This window comes from Raphanus sativus, chromosome 1 (assembly GCF_000801105.2).
Source record: "Raphanus sativus cultivar WK10039 chromosome 1, ASM80110v3, whole genome shotgun sequence".
NCBI lineage: Eukaryota > Viridiplantae > Streptophyta > Magnoliopsida > Brassicales > Brassicaceae > Raphanus > Raphanus sativus.
The window spans coordinates 14,223,603-14,242,512 of NC_079511.1; the positions used below are offsets into that span (position 1 = coordinate 14,223,603).

At 28.7% G+C, this 18,910-nt stretch overlaps 1 long non-coding RNA gene across 1 annotated transcript; it reads left to right on the forward strand.

Annotated features, from left to right (window-relative positions):
• The first annotated feature begins 15,022 nt into the window (after nucleotides 1–15,022).
• LOC130495084 (uncharacterized) lies at nucleotides 15,023–18,413 on the forward strand. The gene is made up of 3 exons (XR_008934365.1): nucleotides 15,023–15,724; nucleotides 16,316–17,587; nucleotides 18,179–18,413. It is a non-coding gene; the product is annotated as an uncharacterized LOC130495084 (long non-coding RNA).
• The last annotated feature ends 497 nt before the right edge of the window (nucleotides 18,414–18,910 follow it).

Genomic DNA, 18,910 nt, shown 5'->3' on the forward strand with positions numbered 1-18,910 from the left:
TCGTTCAAGTACAATTTTGTTAAACGTTTGAATTTGGTAAAACTAGGTACAGAGTTTACCAAGTTATACCTAAATAATGGTACAACTTAGTAAAACTTTGTACCTAAGTTTACCATGTTGTACCATTGTCAATGTACAATTTGGTAAAACTTTGTACCTGGTTTTACAACTTTGTAAAACTGTAAAACTTGATAAACTATAAAACAATGTAAAACTGTATAATCTGGTAAATCTATAAATCATGGTAAAACCTTACATCAATTATTGAGATTTGGAAATTTGAAATTTGAAAAAAAAACAAATTTGAAATTTGATTTGGTGGGAAAACAGAAAGGGTAAAATCAAAATTCCATTATTTCATTAATAGTACGAGAGTATATGGATTCATTAAGAGTATGACATATTACTTTTTGTTTAAAGAGTATATGACATTTTAGTCCCAAAATATTAGTTATAAAATGTCACTAATAGCATATTAAATTTCATTTTTAAAATATATAAATTATTTCTTTAAAAATTAAATTAGTATCACCCAGTGTTTTAATAGGCGCTATGCACTCATTGTGCGATGACCCATCGTATAGTGTATAGCTGTATACGCGGATGCATAGATGGGCCTAAACGGACATAATATATATATATATATAACTTATGATGATTAATTAATATAAATATAAATATTAATACTAAAAGAATAAAAGGTTTTCAATGCTAAATTTCTAAAGATCCTGCTTGGTTCATATTTGAATTTGCACAGTATCCAGCCATACCAAAATCCTTGAATGATATCCTTTTGCAGTTTTGGGAAAAAACAAATTTGTTGTAAGAAATAACCAATCACACTATAAAAGAGGTTCCACTCAGTATCTAAGACTGCTTATGAGACTACATACCAACAAATAGACGAATAAGTATTATAATGTTTAAAAACAAGACAAACATGTTTTATGTTAATTAGGCAATGAAGCAAACGTGAATTGTTAATTAGGGTTAAAATTTTAAAAACTTTAGTTGTACATAGTTTTATGTTTTTCAGTCTTTGACTCAACTTCAATTAATTATGTAATTACTTTAGTTTTGAGCGAAAAAAATGTAAAACGTGTAGACAGGACCGTATGTGCGTACTATTCCGTCATATATACGTCCGTTTCTTAACATAACGTATTACTAGATTTTGATCCGCGCTTTGGAAGCGCGGAATATTTTACGATAAAAAATTTCACTAATAACTTAACAAATATTTTAGTAATTTTTAAAGAGTGTGTATTTAAAATATTTTTGCATTTAAATCAGTGTTTTTAATTCAACCCGATTGTGATTATACCCGTTAATCCGAAGATATGACAATTCAATTTTGGTTTTTAAAATATTCATATTAAAAAAATCACTAAACTTCGAGACTAACCGATTGAACTGATGGATGACCGATATGTAATCTAATTGGATTTAAATTGTAATAGTTTCATAATTTGTAATCTTATAATCCAAATTTTAAAGTTCATTATTTTGCAATTTATGAAATTATGACATTTCTACAAAATTTTAAAGAGAAAATGATAGATATAAAATAACTAAGATTAATTATTGTATTGTCTGGAAAAATTGATAGTAGTAGAAAAAATATATTGTTTGGAAACATTGATTGTATAATAAAGAAATAAGTATATTGTTTGGAAACATGGATAGTAGTATAAAGAAAGTAACATTAGTGATTTAATGTAAGTTTAACTATAAAGTATAAAAGTGTATTTAATTTAAAAACTTACAAAATAAATGTTAGATCCAACAGAATGTTTCTGTTTTAATAAGATAGATAAGCCGATATGATCAATTCACTACGTCAGTTAGCCGCACAACGTATAGTGACCGTATAGTCGGCCGCGTATAGTGATACTATCACCAATCAGCCTTTTTTATCGTATTTTGTTGGCTTATAAGACTTTTCATTCCCTAAAATCCATTAACACGTGTAAGGAAGATTCCTTGGCGATAATAAATTACATGAAGGATGTTCTTGACCAAGTGAAGTGAAATTTGTGCTAGTGTGCATAAAGATCCATATCAAAATTACGTGTATAAATATATTTTTGGGGTAAGTTTTTATTTTTTTTATTTATATTTATAATAAGGTCCAAAATCTCCCTTTTAAGAGAAACTTCTTTATTCTATACTTCTTTTGGAAGAAAAATAGAGACATAGACACCCAACTGGTGTCGTTTGCTCCGTTAGGTGTGTGATTCAGGTTCAGCCATCTTTACCCAATCTTCTTCAATGATGAATACATGTTTTGGATTTTAATGTGCATCAATTATTATCTTTCTCATAAATTATTCAAAGTTAATTTGATATGCGATGCATGCAAACATAATGATTCGTTTTGTTTATGTGTATTTAACTATTTTATCTAATTTATGTAATAAATTAATTTAAATTTTAACAATAAATTAATTTAACTTTTAATATTAAATATATTTATTTTTGTCTAACTAGATAAAATATTTAGTTTCCAATGAAAATCAAACTTCAAATCGACGAGTTTACTCCTATTATTAAAGCTTTATAGCTTAACAGTGTCTTTTTGTTTACGTTCATAGTTCGTAAGAATATTAAATATTTTATAAAAGTATTAAACGTTATGTTTTTAATAGTGTAAAAGTGATATAAAAGTGATATATACAGGGAGATGGTGTTTTATAGATGAATCGTGGAAGGACAAAGACGTTTTCTCGGGACAAGGCTGGTATAGCACCTTGGAAAGTTTTGAGGGACTAATGGGGGCGCGCAATGTTCGAACCAGTATATCACCTCTACACTCGGAGGTGGAGGCTTTAATTTGGGCAATGGAGTGTATGAAAAACTTACGACAGTTTCAGGTTACGTTTGCAACGGATTGTTCTCAGTTAGTGAAGATGGTTTCAGAACCAGAGGAGTGGCCAGCGTTCGCAAGTTATCTGGAGGATATAAAGAGTCTACAAAACAGTTTCCATAGCTCACAGCTCATTCATGTACCACGAACGGAGAATTCAAGGGCGGATAGTTTAGCACGCAGTGCGAGACAACAATCGTCTTTCGTCGTTCACATGGATGCAGAGCTACCGGTTTGGTGTGCAGAGTCTATATGAGTTTGTGTATTTGATGACAAAAAAAAAAGTGATATATAGTTTCACTTCTGTAATCGTAAATTCTTAAAATCTGAGATATGAATACTTAAGCTGGAGAAAATAAATGACAGCCCCTGCTAAAAAGCAAGTAAATCTTCTGCTTTAGGCCACAAAATATATATGAAAATTTAAGGCCACATGTCACTGAATATTAGTTAGATGAAATGATTAACTAATTTGATTTGAGTTAGCATGTAGTTCGATCGTCCTTTTCTCCAACATAGTTTTTATTTTAACAGTTAGATGACTTTATAACTTTTTGTTTTGGTTGAGTATTACTATTTACTAAGAATTTTGCTCGCACGTACGTGCTTAATCATCTTACAAAAATTTAATAGTTTTTATTTTATTAATTCAAAAGTCAGCATAATAATTTATTATTTATATTTTCAAAAACAAATCAAACATAAAATTATATATATATATATATATATATATATATACATATGACAAAAACATTTCAATTAAATATATATGTTTATAGTTGTATTAATATTTTAAACGAAAACATTCGCATATTAGAAATATTTTAGAAGATTTATTATTATTTTTTAGAAGATATATGTATTGTAAAATGTAAACGAAAACGAAAACGAAAAACATTTCAATTAAATATATATGTTTTAGTTGGTTAATATTTACTTATAAATTTTATATGTTATTCTATCCTTTAAAATTGAAAAGTAAAATTTAAGATAACAACACAATATATAAGAATTATCTTATTACAAAATTCTAATAATTCTAATAAAAATCTTTTTTAATTATATAATTAACTATATATAAAATTCATTAAAGGTAATATTGATTTTAACCACTTAATTATTATAAATTGTATTATGTCCTATTTTTAAAATTTACAATTGAAAACTATTTTAAGATAACAACACAATAGATTAGAATTTTACCATTCTAAATTTTAACGTGAGAGCTCGATTTGCGAAAAATCACTTCGCAAAAAAATATTTCATTAAAATATATATGTTTATAATTGTTTTAACATTGTAAAATAAAATATTCACATATTAAGAAATATTTTAGAAAATATATTATAAAAATGGTTTTAGTTGGTTAATATTTATTTATAAATAGTTTTTATGTTATTTTCTATCGTTTATAAGTGAAAAATAAAATTTAAGATAACAACAAAATATATATAAATTATCTTATTTAAAATTCTAACAATATTAACAAAAATTGTTTTATTTTATATAATTAATTATATACAAAATTCATTAAAGGTAATATTAATTTTAACAACTTAATTATTATAAATTGTTTTATATCTTATTTTTAACTTTTATAATTGAAAAATATTTTAAGATAACAACACAATACATAAGAATTATCTTACTTTATAAAAAATAATATTATTAATAAAAATTCCTTTTTGATTATATAATTAATTACATATAAAATTCATTAAATGGATCATCGACTTTGACCACTCTAACTTTTAACGTGAGAACTCTGTTGCGAAAAATCACTATTTTAACTTTTATAATTTAAAATATTATTTTCAGGTAACAATGTATTATATATATAATAATTATCTTTTTATTTTTGAAAATCTTAATTTATAATCTAATAACATATAAATCTAATATAGTTAACTTAAAATTCGTTTTAAATCATTAAAAAAAATTATATAAGAAACTCATTAAGGGTAGAATTAATATTAATCATTCTAACTTTTAACGTGAGAGTTCCGTTGTCGCAAATAATAATATAGATTGTTGAAATTTATACAAGAGGCCACACGATTTTTTTTTTTAATAAAGAGGCCACACGATTTTTTTGTGTGCTTTAGGCCACCCAAATTATGGGAAGGCACTAATAAATGATGATTTCATTTTATTTGAATTGGCTAATATGAGGTAAGTATATAGTACGAACTATGAACGAGTTTTTACCAGAAAAAAAAAACTATGAACAATTTTCACGTAGTGTCCTTTACAATTGTTACCGAGGTTAGTATGTATGGACTATGCCTATTTTTTTTTTTATCAAAACTAGTTTAAAACTCTTTTATACCTTAGAAGTAGAAGTTTTATAATAGTATATATTTATGTAATCCATCGTTTTCGATTGCCCCCAGGTCACACGTGGTTTTCGTGAAAATTTCCCAATAATAAATGAATTTTTTCTTTCTTTTAGAATAATTAAAATTTTCTAGGTATTATTTACAATGTGATTTTAACACATATTTTTTTCTACAATCATTTTCACTAAATAAATATAATATGAAATACTAGAAAGATGGCATGGCGTATAGTTAAATGTGACGTGGATGATTTTATTAATGCTGATTTATATTTTTGATAACTTTTAGAATATGGTATTAAATTATAAATAATTATTAAAATAAATTTATTCAAATATGACATTAAATAATATAATAGTATAAACATAATATTTTTTACAATTTTAGGAGTATTATTTATTTCTATTTTTATAATTATACAATTTTACTACCAAAAATATTTTCAAAATTTTCTATGACTTTTTTATAAAATCATAGGCTTTTAATTGTAGTATCATTAGTTTCTTTTACATATCAAAATTATAACTTTAATTGTAGTTTTACTTTTTGATAATTATACAAAATTATATCAAATTTTTATTACTTTTATACAAGTTGATTTAATATATTTATCCAAAAAAAATAGATAAAATCTATCTAAGATTATAAATTTTAAAATATGTACATAACTATTTTCAATTTAATTTAAAATAAAAAAACTGTTTAGTTTGTCTTAATTTTATGTTCAACTCAATCAAAATTAATTTTAAAATATTACAAAAAATAATAAAATCTAAAATAATAACAAAGCTTTATTTTTAAATTTAATTAAATTTTAAAAAATCATTGCTGCACATGAGGGATGTATTCAGCTAGGAATTTGAGATGATTGTACTAATATGACAAATCTACTATTATTCGAACATGGATTTTAAAAAACTTTAAAATATAGTGTTATTGAACTTGTCATTTCATAAATCACTCTCAAATCCATTGTTATTGAACAAAATTTAAATTGAAGATTTTAGAATGTTTTAACTTTTTTAAAGTCTTCAAGAGGAGTTTTGTAGTATAAAAATTAAAATTCAAAACTCATAGTTTTAGATGAGATTCTAGAGTTGTTTAACAAAAATCACACTAAATTCTCAAATTCTTCTCCAATCATCTAGAAACTCACTAAAAATAAAATCACCCCAAATTTCAAATTCAATACACCCCTCAGTTTGTCATTATAACTAAAAAAAAGTAGACTTTCTTTTTATTTTGAAATAAAAAAGAAGTATAAAATGTAAATACTAAATGCTTTCATTGAGAGGTTAGGTATTGGTATGACTTGCAAAAAATGAAAACTACTGTTCTAGCTCAAACTCACTTTTTTTTTGTAAAAAAGAAAATTTTCGATAACGAAGTGCTATAATTCTCTTTAAGATAACATTCACCAAGTAATTTCACACTTTATTTATATATAAAAAAAATTATGATTTACATGTTTTCTGTTGTAGTTTGTTGTTAACTTATGTTTAAGTGTCAGTTTTAAGGTTAGGTATTTTATCCGTAAGTTTTAATTTGATTCATTATTCGCTTCGATTCGTTCAGAAAAATTCGATATCCGTAAGTCTTCAAAGCAAAACAAATATTATGAATCAATATCCGTTAAAAACTAAGCAAATAAAAAATACTAAAAAATTAGATTCGGATATCACCTCCATTCTGACTTTTATACAAATATATATGTGTGTGTATATATATCTACAATTAAATATAAATTTTTAAATGTATAATTTTGTATATAATTATATTTTAACATATAAGTTTATTAATTCATTTAAAAAATTACTAATAAAATTATTAAATTAAGAAAGAAATATAAAATCTTTATAAGATTACAAATTTTCAAAAAACTATGTTTTATAAAATAATTTAAATAATTTAAAAATTTACAAAACATATAATTTCACTGATATTTACTTTTTATTTTATATTGTGTAAAATATTTTTTTAAACAATCTCATATTATTTTTTCTAAATTTTGTTTGTATTAACCAAAATGGATGATATATCCGTAAATATCTATAAATATTTATAAATATCTGATATTTTGATATCCAGAAAACCAAATATCCGTATATTTTTTGAAGTAGAGCAAATAAAAAATGTAGACATCTATTAAGCAAATAAGTAAACCACAAAGTGAGTTGTTACTTATGTTTAAATGTGAATTGTAGATAATATATGAGTTGTTTGATATATAATAATAAATGAAACAAAATTAGGGGTGGACATTTTACCCGTATCCGTATCCGACTGAAAAACTCGAACCAAAATCTGAATCGAAATAGCAAAATACCCGAACGGATATTGATTTAGGAGAGATTGAATATTTGAACCCGAACGGGTAATATCCGTACCTGGATAGATATCCAAAGATAACCGAACATAAGTGTACTTATCCTTATATTTCTAGTTTACATCTCTCATTTATTTAAAATATTTATATTGATGTTACACATACTTGAAGATCATATAATATACATATAATTACAGAAAAAATGATTTGATACTCACTTAAAATGCATGTCAAGTTTTTTTTGTTTATGTATTAAGGAAAATTATATCCAAATTCTAAAAATAATAGCCACATTAATGTCTAATTATTTTTGAAATGTTACCTTCATATTTATTAATCATTCAATTTCTTAGAAAATTAAAAAATATCAGTTAATCGAAAGCTAAGTTTTTAAATATAAGAAACTTAAAAAATAAAAAAAAAATTCTTTCAAATCTAAATATCCAAACCCGAGTTGAAATAACCGAATCCGAACTAAAAATACATAAATCTAACTCGAAGTACAAAATACCCGAACAATATCTATACCTCTATACCAAAATATCCGAAAATTTGAAATATCCGAACCGAATCCGAACATCGACCACCCTAGCGTGTACATACGTCTTTTCAAATCAGAGGTGATATTGAATAAAAATAAAACTATAACTCGACTAAAAAGCTAATATATTATTTAGGTGGGAAGACGAGACATTTGGACATGTTATTGGTGATGCTGTCGGAAAAAACACATCATAGGTTCACACATACATCTATGTAATACATTTAAATAGTTAGAGAGTTCTAGTTATCTTAGTTTTCATATTTAGTCGTCAAAAAAACTAACATGGCCACGAATTATTCGTATTACCTAGAATCTCGGACACTGGAATGACATTTAACGTGTAAATAAGATTTTGTGGTCCTCCTTTGGCATTATAGTGGCAAGCTGCAATATCCGCCGATTGATTGTGTTTCAACACCTTACTAGATTCTGACAATTTTTTCTAAATGACCGATATGTTTTTTGTTTTAATTATTTATGAAAAAATAACTTTTATATTTAAGTTTTTATAGAATCGTATTTGTATTTAATATTAATTTAATTTGATTAAATAATCCATTAAATAAATAAAATACATAACTGAACATAACATTTATCAATAAATCATGTTGATGTTTTAATAGAATAGATTTTTACTATTCAATACATCATCTTTTTCACCTCATAATTCAATAAAATATTCAATAAATACATTTTCTTACAATGTCCAAATTAAATAAAACAAATTTATAAATATAAGTACACAAAACATATATTCTAGTACAACAATTTAATTTTTAAAAGTAATTTTAAATAAAAAATAAATGGTCACAAGTAATATTGGTGAAAATAATTATGCAAAAGAATTCAACAACAAATAAAAATATAACATGTGGCAAATGTCTCCACCATAATCATTTTTACTTTCAATATGTTGAATACTTTCAACACCGATTAATTCACCTATTTCCAAAACTCATTTAATACTTCTATTGTGATAATTCAATTGTTAAATTGTGGATTCAACACCCTTATTGCTCATATTCTAAGCCAAAATATACAAATAAAGTATTTTTGACTAATAAAATATGCAAGTAAGTTAATTAAAAAGAATAAAAATGTAAGTAAGAATCTCTAATAACTTTAACCGGGCTTTGTGGTCTGGTGGTATAAAGCTCACAACTGTGAGTTCCGTCACATGGATTTGATTTCTGGTCATTAGTGGATTAACATAGGATAATCACTAGTTTCTCTGGAGTATTCAGTGGGCTTTCCGACGGATAAAACTCAGATTTCTGGTGGACGGTCTTTAGGTGCTAATCGGAAGTCCTTTAGAACATCGAGATACTAAGATCTTTAAAAAATCTTTTAAAAGAAAAAAAGAATCTATAAGAAACAAAAAATGTGCATGTATACTAATTCTTCTTCTTCTTCTTGCAGAAGAAAAAAGTTCAATATTCTATTCCAATTTCTATTGTTATTTGATAGGGGTAAGTATTCGGATATCCGTTCGGGTTTACATTGATTATTTTAGATTTTAGGTATTTCAGTATAAGAATGTAGAACCTAGTTGGACGATTATGTACTTTGGGTTGGATTAAGATATTTTTATTTCGAATTTAGTTATTTCAGGTCAGATAGTTAGATTTTGATTCAAAAAATTAAACTTTTTCACCCCGAGGCCTATTATTCAAACATTACGATTGACAAAGACAAAGGAGTTTCGTCGTCTACCTCATTTATTATCATCATCCAAATTTTCACCCAAAAAGGTAAACATCACGATTATTAACTATTGAATATATGTAATAGTATATATATTACGTTCGTATTGTTGAACTACGATGTGTATATAATAAAATGCCGCGATGCATGTATTTGGACGTGTCTTAATTATTGTATAGTTTATGTATTAGAGAAAATAAGTTTCTGGTGATGTTTGAAAGCATTAAATGTAGAAAGCTGCTCCTTCCATGGGACAGCAGCACGTATTTATGCAAAAAAGATTATTGATGAAATAAAAGATTGGTGTCAGTGACAAAGACAAAGAGTGTCGTCGTCTCCTCTCATTTATTATCATCATCCAATTGAGTGGCTCTAAAATAAATTGCTTCACTGTCGCCGTCTCTGGCTCCTTAACTAATCGAGTCTCTTCTTTTCAGAAAAAAAACTAATTTGTTTTGTATTTTTTTTTTCAAAGGGCATTTGTTTTTGTATTTTAGGTAGATATTTTTTTCTTTACTTTCTCTTCACGACAAATTTTTTTAGTAGAAGAGAAATCCACAAATAAGTACTGCAGACGAACACTACGAGATCACCCCACCTTCAGTATCTAGGGTTCGACCGTCGATGACCGACCACAGAACCTAAACTTGGAATTAGTTTTACGATGACGTGATGAAAATAGTGTGGCTTTTCCGGATAAAGTTAGATAGATATTGACTTTCTAAACGCGTTATCTGGCTTCAACCTTTAAGATATAGGTACATGTTTATTAACTCTTTGAGGAAAAACGTAGATAAGTTGTTTTGTAATAGATGCTATTGAGAGGATGTAATTTAAAGGTTGAATGTACATACGAGTCATGTACTATTTTACATGTCAAAGTCTACGTGCAATGTACGTGTTGACCAAAAAGGAAAGTTCTAAAACCGTGTATAAAGTATTTGAAATCTGCTTGGTGTACATATATTATGCTTGTATCATTGTATGTTTTCAATCGAGTTTTGATGTTCAAATTTCACATTATTTTTAGAATTTGGTTATATAATTTGTAAATACATAAGTTGATTTCTGAATTACTGAAATTTACCTCTAGATGAACTACGTTTTACCAACAAACAAAATATCTCAATAGATATATACAGCTCAGTAAGGGAAGATATACTGTATCAATAAATAAAGCTGGGCAGATAGACCAAACCCCAATAATCCGAACCAAATTCGGTTTGATAAAAGCAGTATAGATCAGATCTGGATTTTGCTAAGAAACTGTCTGGATCCTTAGATTTGGTAATTGGTATTATGGTTGTTCACTTGTTCGGGTTAGTACGGCATATACCCATATTAAGGCGAAATGATCAAAAATGTTTCATTTAATAGTTAAAAGATTTTTATACTCTAAATATATAAATGCAAATAAATAAATAAATAAATAAATAAATGGAAGATACATGCTCCACTAAAAATCAAACAACATATATGAACATTGATATCAGCCAACTAGCAGTGAAAAGTAATTTGGTTCATCGTCATATGCAATGCGACAACCACTATACCTGATGTGGTGCAGAAGATGAAATTATAAACCATGCCATATTTGAATGTCCTACAGCTCAGCACACACAGCAACCCCAACTCCGCCTTTGGTATTCTCGAGTATAAGTTACTACACAAACATAGACTATCTCTTTTGGAGAAAAAACAATATTAATGATCCTGATCTAGATAAAGATTTATACCATTGGATCATATGGTACATTTAGAAGGTAATGAATGACAAATTATTTAGAGGAATAAACAGAGACCCTTTGGAATCTGTGATATGCTGAATCAGAATGCCATTCTTGGTTTGACGTTAATTGTAAGGAGGAAATATCAGAGGTTATACAAATTTGTAAATTAGTCTAAACATGTTAAATTAAGCAATGTTGTTATTACAAATTTGTAAATATGTCTAATTTCTTTTTTATATATCAAATTTTGATAATTTACCACAATAATTTTATAATTAAACTTAAAAACTTAAATATGTCATATAAGTGTATGTATATATAAAACAAATCAATAATTTGTTAACGCCTATAATTCTCATGGCCGAATAATCAGCCTAATCGCTAGTCCTCTATAAAACGCATAGTTATTGCCTATAAAACGCATAGTTATTGCCTAGCGATTTTTAGAACATTGATATCAATCAACAAAAAATGCATTAAAATTATAAAACAACATTAACATTTTTTTTAGTTTACAACACTTATTAGTTTGAAAAGGAATGAGTAGTTATTCTAATTAGTAGCCAGTAGCTACAAATATTAAGAGGAGAAACGAGGAGGGAAAGTATTTAAGCTTCAAAGATGTAAGATCATGTGATCATAAGATGGAGGATCACAAGATGTAGCTGTTGTTGCAACTCATAAAAGCAAAAGCAAAAGGAAAATACGGTATGTTAGATAACTAATAATAAAGAATATAGGTCGATACATTTAGACGGGAGAATCATATAGAAAAGTGAGCAGTCTATTAAAGCATAAACTTGTTTATTGTTATTGAGAAAATATAGTTTAGAGTATCTCTAAAAGACTCTCTGTAACTTCAAATATGAAGTTTTTTGCTCTAAAAAAAAATTTCAAAACTTCAAATTTGAAGGAAATTTTAAGTAGTGAAACTTCAAATACAGAATGTCACTACTCAAAACTTTAAATTTGAAATTTCTTATTTTTCATTGCATTTTGATTATTACATTTACATATTATATTTATGATTCTTAAATATTTTATCTTTTAATATTTTTGATCCTTCAAAATTTTATAACTCACAATTCAAATTTTCTTTATAATTTTAATTTTATAAATAAATTAAATAAAAACTTTAAATTTTTTTTTTCAAAACTATATTTGTATGAAAAACAATACTAGAAAATAAACTTAACAAATGCACTAATTGATCATATATGGAAATTTTACGAAAATAATTTTATAAAATAATGTAGTATTTTACTTGTAATTTAATAATGTATTTATATGTAAAATTATATACTTTACTGTATCATTTTGTTAATTAATATTTCATTGCATTTTGATTATTACATTTACATATTATATTTATGATTATTAAATATTTTATCTTTTAATCTTTTTGATCCTTCAAAATTTTATAACTCACAATTCAAATTTTCTTTTATAATTTTAATTTTTATAAATAAAATTAAATAAAAACTTTAAAATATTTTTTTTCAAAACTATATTTGTATGACAACAATACTAGAAAATAAACTTAACAAATGCACTAATTGATCATATATAGAAATTTTACGAAAATAATTTTATAGAATAATGTAGTATTTTACTTGTAATTTAATAATGTATTTATATGTAAAATTATATACTTTACTATATCATTTTGTTAATTAATATTTATATCATGTTTTTATATATGTGCTATTTATTTATAAAGTTTAAAAATTAAAATTAAGTATCATTAATTTAAGGACTATAATATAAAATAATTCATTTGAAGTTATGTTTGGAGTTTTGTTTTTGGGGAACACTATTTTAAAACTTTAAATATAAAGTTTTGCAAACTTCAAAATATAGTGTATTTTTGGAGATGCTCTTAGAAAGAAAACGAGTAAGGTTCTTCTACCGGAGCTTTTGTTGTTTTTGTAAAATTCTTACTAGTTGATTCTTTGAGGAGGATCCTGACCACACATAAAGCCTGAAATGGTTAAAATTCGTGTATGTGCTTTGCTATTTATACTTTTAGTAGTCGAGCATTTTCTCTATTTATAATGAGTTAAAAAGCCATCATCTTTTTCTCAAAGTTTTTTTTAAATCTCTGGTGTGTAGTGAAAGCGACAACGGTCATAAAAACGTCTTTCGACTGCAGGTTTTATCACATTTTCGTTTCATACTTACCACTACTGTAGACAAATTTGTTTTTTTTTTTTGAGAATAACTGTAGACAAATTTGTTGTTCCATTCTATTTGCACTACATCGTCTGTTTCACTGCCGCTTTAATTTGGATCTATTAGAGTTCTATCTTCGCATCTAAATAGTGAAATCGTCAACTTGGCTTTGACTGGATTTTAATAGTAATAATTCGGTTACTCGAATCAGGCAATCACGTGTCTGGTGACCTACAACTTTATGAAATCATTCAAATCTTCGTTGTTAGTTTCAACTATTCTATAGATAAGTTCGAGAGGAATAATGACACAAGCGATGACGCAGGTGGCAAAAGGTAGTTTTGTCATGTAGTGCTTTAAAATAAGTTTCTTTAAATATATGACGTAGGGAGGAGGTTGATTAGTTATTCGGTATGGTCGTAGCATATTCGGTCCCGACATGTTTTCAATTTTAAACTATACGGGAGTATTTTAATTTTAACTTTTTTTAAAAAAATTAATATATTTGAGAATTTTTTAATATTATTGTAATTTGATAAAATAATATATTAAATAAATGGAATATATAATTTGACATAACATTTATTAATAAATCATATTCCTGTTTTAATAAAATATATATGTAAAATAATTATAGTGTCTCGTCTCTGTTAATATTACTACTGGGTGTTTTCTTTACAGAAATAAAAGTTTTAAAATTTAAATTATAGTTAAAAATTATATATATTATTTGCTTAAAATGTTTAATTTGAAATTTTAAATTTTAAATTTTCATTGAATTGTATGTAAAATTAAGATAAAATAAATATTTTATTTAAAATTTTAATTAATAATAAATGTATAAATTTAAAATTATAATCTTGAAAAGGCTTTTTATTTATTCATTTTAGTTAAAATATGTCAAATCAAATTCTGTAAAATTAAGAATTTTTTTGTCAAGTATATAGTTATCAAAACGTACAACTAAATAGTATTTCTAAAATTTTATAGATATAAAAAGAAACTAAGGGTATTGAAATTAGAAAATTACATACTTTAAAAACTGCATACAACTTCGAAGAATTATTTTATAATATATAATAAAATTATAATTAAATAATATTTTGAAAACTGTAAAATGTTATTATTTTTTTGATGAAATGTTAAATTTATTAATCATCACTGAAAAGATTGTTCTATGTACAAAAGAAAAGATTTATTCTATGTATGAGTCCTAAACCATAGTTGCATAAGACCTCTCAAGCGAGGCTTCTTTGCGTAACCCGTAGCCATGATCCTATTTCTCACTGTTTTGTCGATGATCTTGGACAACTGACCATACTTGTAACGACCCGGTTTTCTTAACCGGGATTGGTTTGCATTTTTCTCTTTAATTAATTTGGACCAAACCAATTTCATTCTTTTTTGGTTTAACCAAAACGTGCATATGTATATATATAAAGCGTATGCATCTCCTTCTTTTCCCTACCCTAGCCGCACCATCTCTTTTAATGACGATCAAAGGAAGAAGCCACTATCATCACTCGTTTGTTGCTGCAGCCATCGTCTTTCACCACCAGAGGCACCACGCTCACCGGAGGTGAAGTCCCTACCATCACCTTCTTTATTCTATCCCATGATGTGGAGAAGAGTTGAATCCAAACCGGAGCCGTCGCGTTCATTTCCGTTCATCACCACCACATCGCCTTCAATCAAGTCATTACCGGAGATCAGCCTCATCATTGATGGTGTCACGTACCAGATCCGGGGAATGGAGAACATGAACATAACCGGAGCCACCACCTACCTAACGTTATCTCATGCGTGATGTTTAAGTGCCTTTCTTTTTATTACTTGAGCAACAAGTAATCATTTTCATAATTCCTAGATCTAATCAGCTTATTTTCTTTTGTATTTATTCGTCCTTCTCGGGATGCTGATGTGAGATATTCATGACTCCATTATGTCATCTTGCTCCATGTTGTGGTTATGGCTCGTATCTCGGGTTGTGTTCTTTGGTTAAGCTTGTACCAGTTTCTGTTCAACTCTAAACCAGTGGCTAAGGTGAGGGTCTATTCCTGAACTTCTCGTACACGGTTTAGGATTTCGGATAAGTATAATTTATTTCTAATGTGTTCCGTTTGCGTGAAATCGAGTATGTCTTTGCTTGTCTAGTTTTAGGTTCTTTGTTTAAAATGGAACTAGGGTGTTAGATGGTTCAACAATGCTTGTTCATTATAATTGATTATATATAGATATATATTATATTGAGGTGATTAGGATGTTAGCCGACCACAGAGACGTAATTCTGTGTGCCGGCCGGAGACCAGTAGATTTGATGATTTGGTGTGGAGATGCTGCGGCACAGCTTAGTCGACCTGTTGTGCCAAGGCTTCGAGGTCGATAAATCGTCTACGGGCGTGTGTTACCGAGCACTTTGTCGGCGGAGTTTTTGGCTCTTTATTGGGCAGCGGGAGTGCACCCCGCTAGGACCATTGTTTGTTTTATGGGTACTTTAGGTACCGTGTTTGACTCATGTTAGGGTTAAATTATATTTATTCGGAGTACTATGTCTGGGTCTATGGATTTCGGGATTAGCATCCCATACCTCACTGAGTGACTCCCCTGTTGCTCACCCCTCTTTTCTCCTTGCAGGTGAGCTTGACGAGTAGTCGGATATCTGGACGGACGGTGTCTTGGGATTGTCGTATTTTATTTCGATTTTCAACTCTACTTATTTGACATATTTTTTTATGATTAAATTTAAAGATGTATTTCTTTTGGATATAATTTATTAAATATTTTAATATTTTTTTGGTTTTGGAATAATTCGGTTTAATTTGGTATTTGTTTTGGTAAGTAGCACGCCGGTCTCGAGAGAGGAGGAGACGGCTGTTACAATTGGTATCAGAGCGGGGTTCCGTCCCGGCTCTGACCTGGGACGGCGATTTATGGGACTCGGATTTCAGTGATTTTTTCAATGTTTTGGGATTGGGAGTTTTGAAAAAAAAAATTTGACACCTTCCTCTCGAGTATCATCCGGTTATTGGTTAGCGTTTCTGATTTTGTTTTCTTTTGCAGAAGAAGATCAAGTTTATGTTCGCTTTCTTTGTTCTCGTCTTGTGTCCTTTCTTTTGTATCCGTTGAAGTTCTTTTCGGGTTCTGTTTTAGAATTCGGGACGAATTCCAATTAAGTGGAGAATAATTGTAACGACCCGGTTTTCTTAACCGGGATTGGTTTGCATTTTTCTCTTTAATTAATTTGGACCAAACCAATTTCATTCTTTTTTGGTTTAACCAAAACGTGCATATGTATATATATAAAGCGTATGCATCTCCTTCTTTTCCCTACCCTAGCCGCACCATCTCTTTTAATGACGATCAAAGGAAGAAGCCACTATCATCACTCGTTTGTTGCTGCAGCCATCGTCTTTCACCACCAGAGGCACCACGCTCACCGGAGGTGAAGTCCCTACCATCACCTTCTTTATTCTATCCCATGATGTGGAGAAGAGTTGAATCCAAACCGGAGCCGTCGCGTTCATTTCCGTTCATCACCACCACATCGCCTTCAATCAAGTCATTACCGGAGATCAGCCTCATCATTGATGGTGTCACGTACCAGATCCGGGGAATGGAGAACATGAACATAACCGGAGCCACCACCTACCTAACGTTATCTCATGCGTGATGTTTAAGTGCCTTTCTTTTTATTACTTGAGCAACAAGTAATCATTTTCATAATTCCTAGATCTAATCAGCTTATTTTCTTTTGTATTTATTCGTCCTTCTCGGGATGCTGATGTGAGATATTCATGACTCCATTATGTCATCTTGCTCCATGTTGTGGTTATGGCTCGTATCTCGGGTTGTGTTCTTTGGTTAAGCTTGTACCAGTTTCTGTTCAACTCTAAACCAGTGGCTAAGGTGAGGGTCTATTCCTGAATTTCTCGTACACGGTTTAGGATTTCGGATAAGTATAATTTATTTCTAATGTGTTCCGTTTGCGTGAAATCGAGTATGTCTTTGCTTGTCTAGTTTTAGGTTCTTTGTTTAAAATGGAACTAGGGTGTTAGATGGTTCAACAATGCTTGTTCATTATAATTGATTATATATAGATATATATTATATTGAGGTGATTAGGATGTTAGCCGACCACAGAGACGTAATTTTGTGTGCCGGCCGGAGACCAGTAGATTTGATGATTTGGTGTGGAGATGCTGCGGCACAGCTTAGTCGACCTGTTGTGCCAAGGCTTCGAGGTCGATAAATCGTCTACGGGCGTGTGTTACCGAGCACTTTGTCGGCGGAGTTTTTGGCTCTTTATTGGGCAGCGGGAGTGCACCCCGCTAGGACCATTGTTTGTTTTATGGGTACTTTAGGTACCGTGTTTGACTCATGTTAGGGTTAAATTATATTTATTCGGAGTACTATGTCTGGGTCTATGGATTTCGGGATTAGCATCCCATACCTCACTGAGTGACTCCCCTGTTGCTCACCCCTCTTTTCTCCTTGCAGGTGAGCTTGACGAGTAGTCGGATATCTGGACGGACGGTGTCTTGGGATTGTCGTATTTTATTTCGATTTTCAACTCTACTTATTTGACATATTTTTTTATGATTAAATTTAAAGATGTATTTCTTTTGGATATAATTTATTAAATATTTTAATATTTTTTTGGTTTTGGAATAATTCGGTTTAATTTGGTATTTGTTTTGGTAAGTAGCACGCCGGTCTCGAGAGAGGAGGAGACGGCTGTTACAATACTGCTTAGGCTTTTTAAGATGCTTTCTATCATTGCGCTCCCTCCAAATCATGTAGACAGTAGTTTGAAAAACCAGCCTCAGAAGAATGTAGTTGAGGTAACCAAACCTATGCGTCGTAAGGTACTGTAGAGTGGTTTCCCAGTCCGGATCAGGGGGTCTCCCTAACAAAGTGCCTACTGTTTCGATCCAAAGCATATAGGTATAAGGGCAGGCAAAAAACAAATGGTCTCTTGACTCATAGGGTTCCCCACAAAACAGACGACCTTGTGTTTGACCCCAAGCACGCATTCTATCACCAGTAGAAAGTCTATTCTTCACCGCCAACCAGGTTATAAATGCATATCTCGGCACACCAAATGAGAACCAGACCACTTTACTCCAGTCTTGGGGTGGGTTATGATTGCGAATTCGGTGCCATGTCTCTAAAGTGGAGAAGTGTTTGCAGAAATCAGTATCATTTTTGCGCCACAAAACATCATCTTGT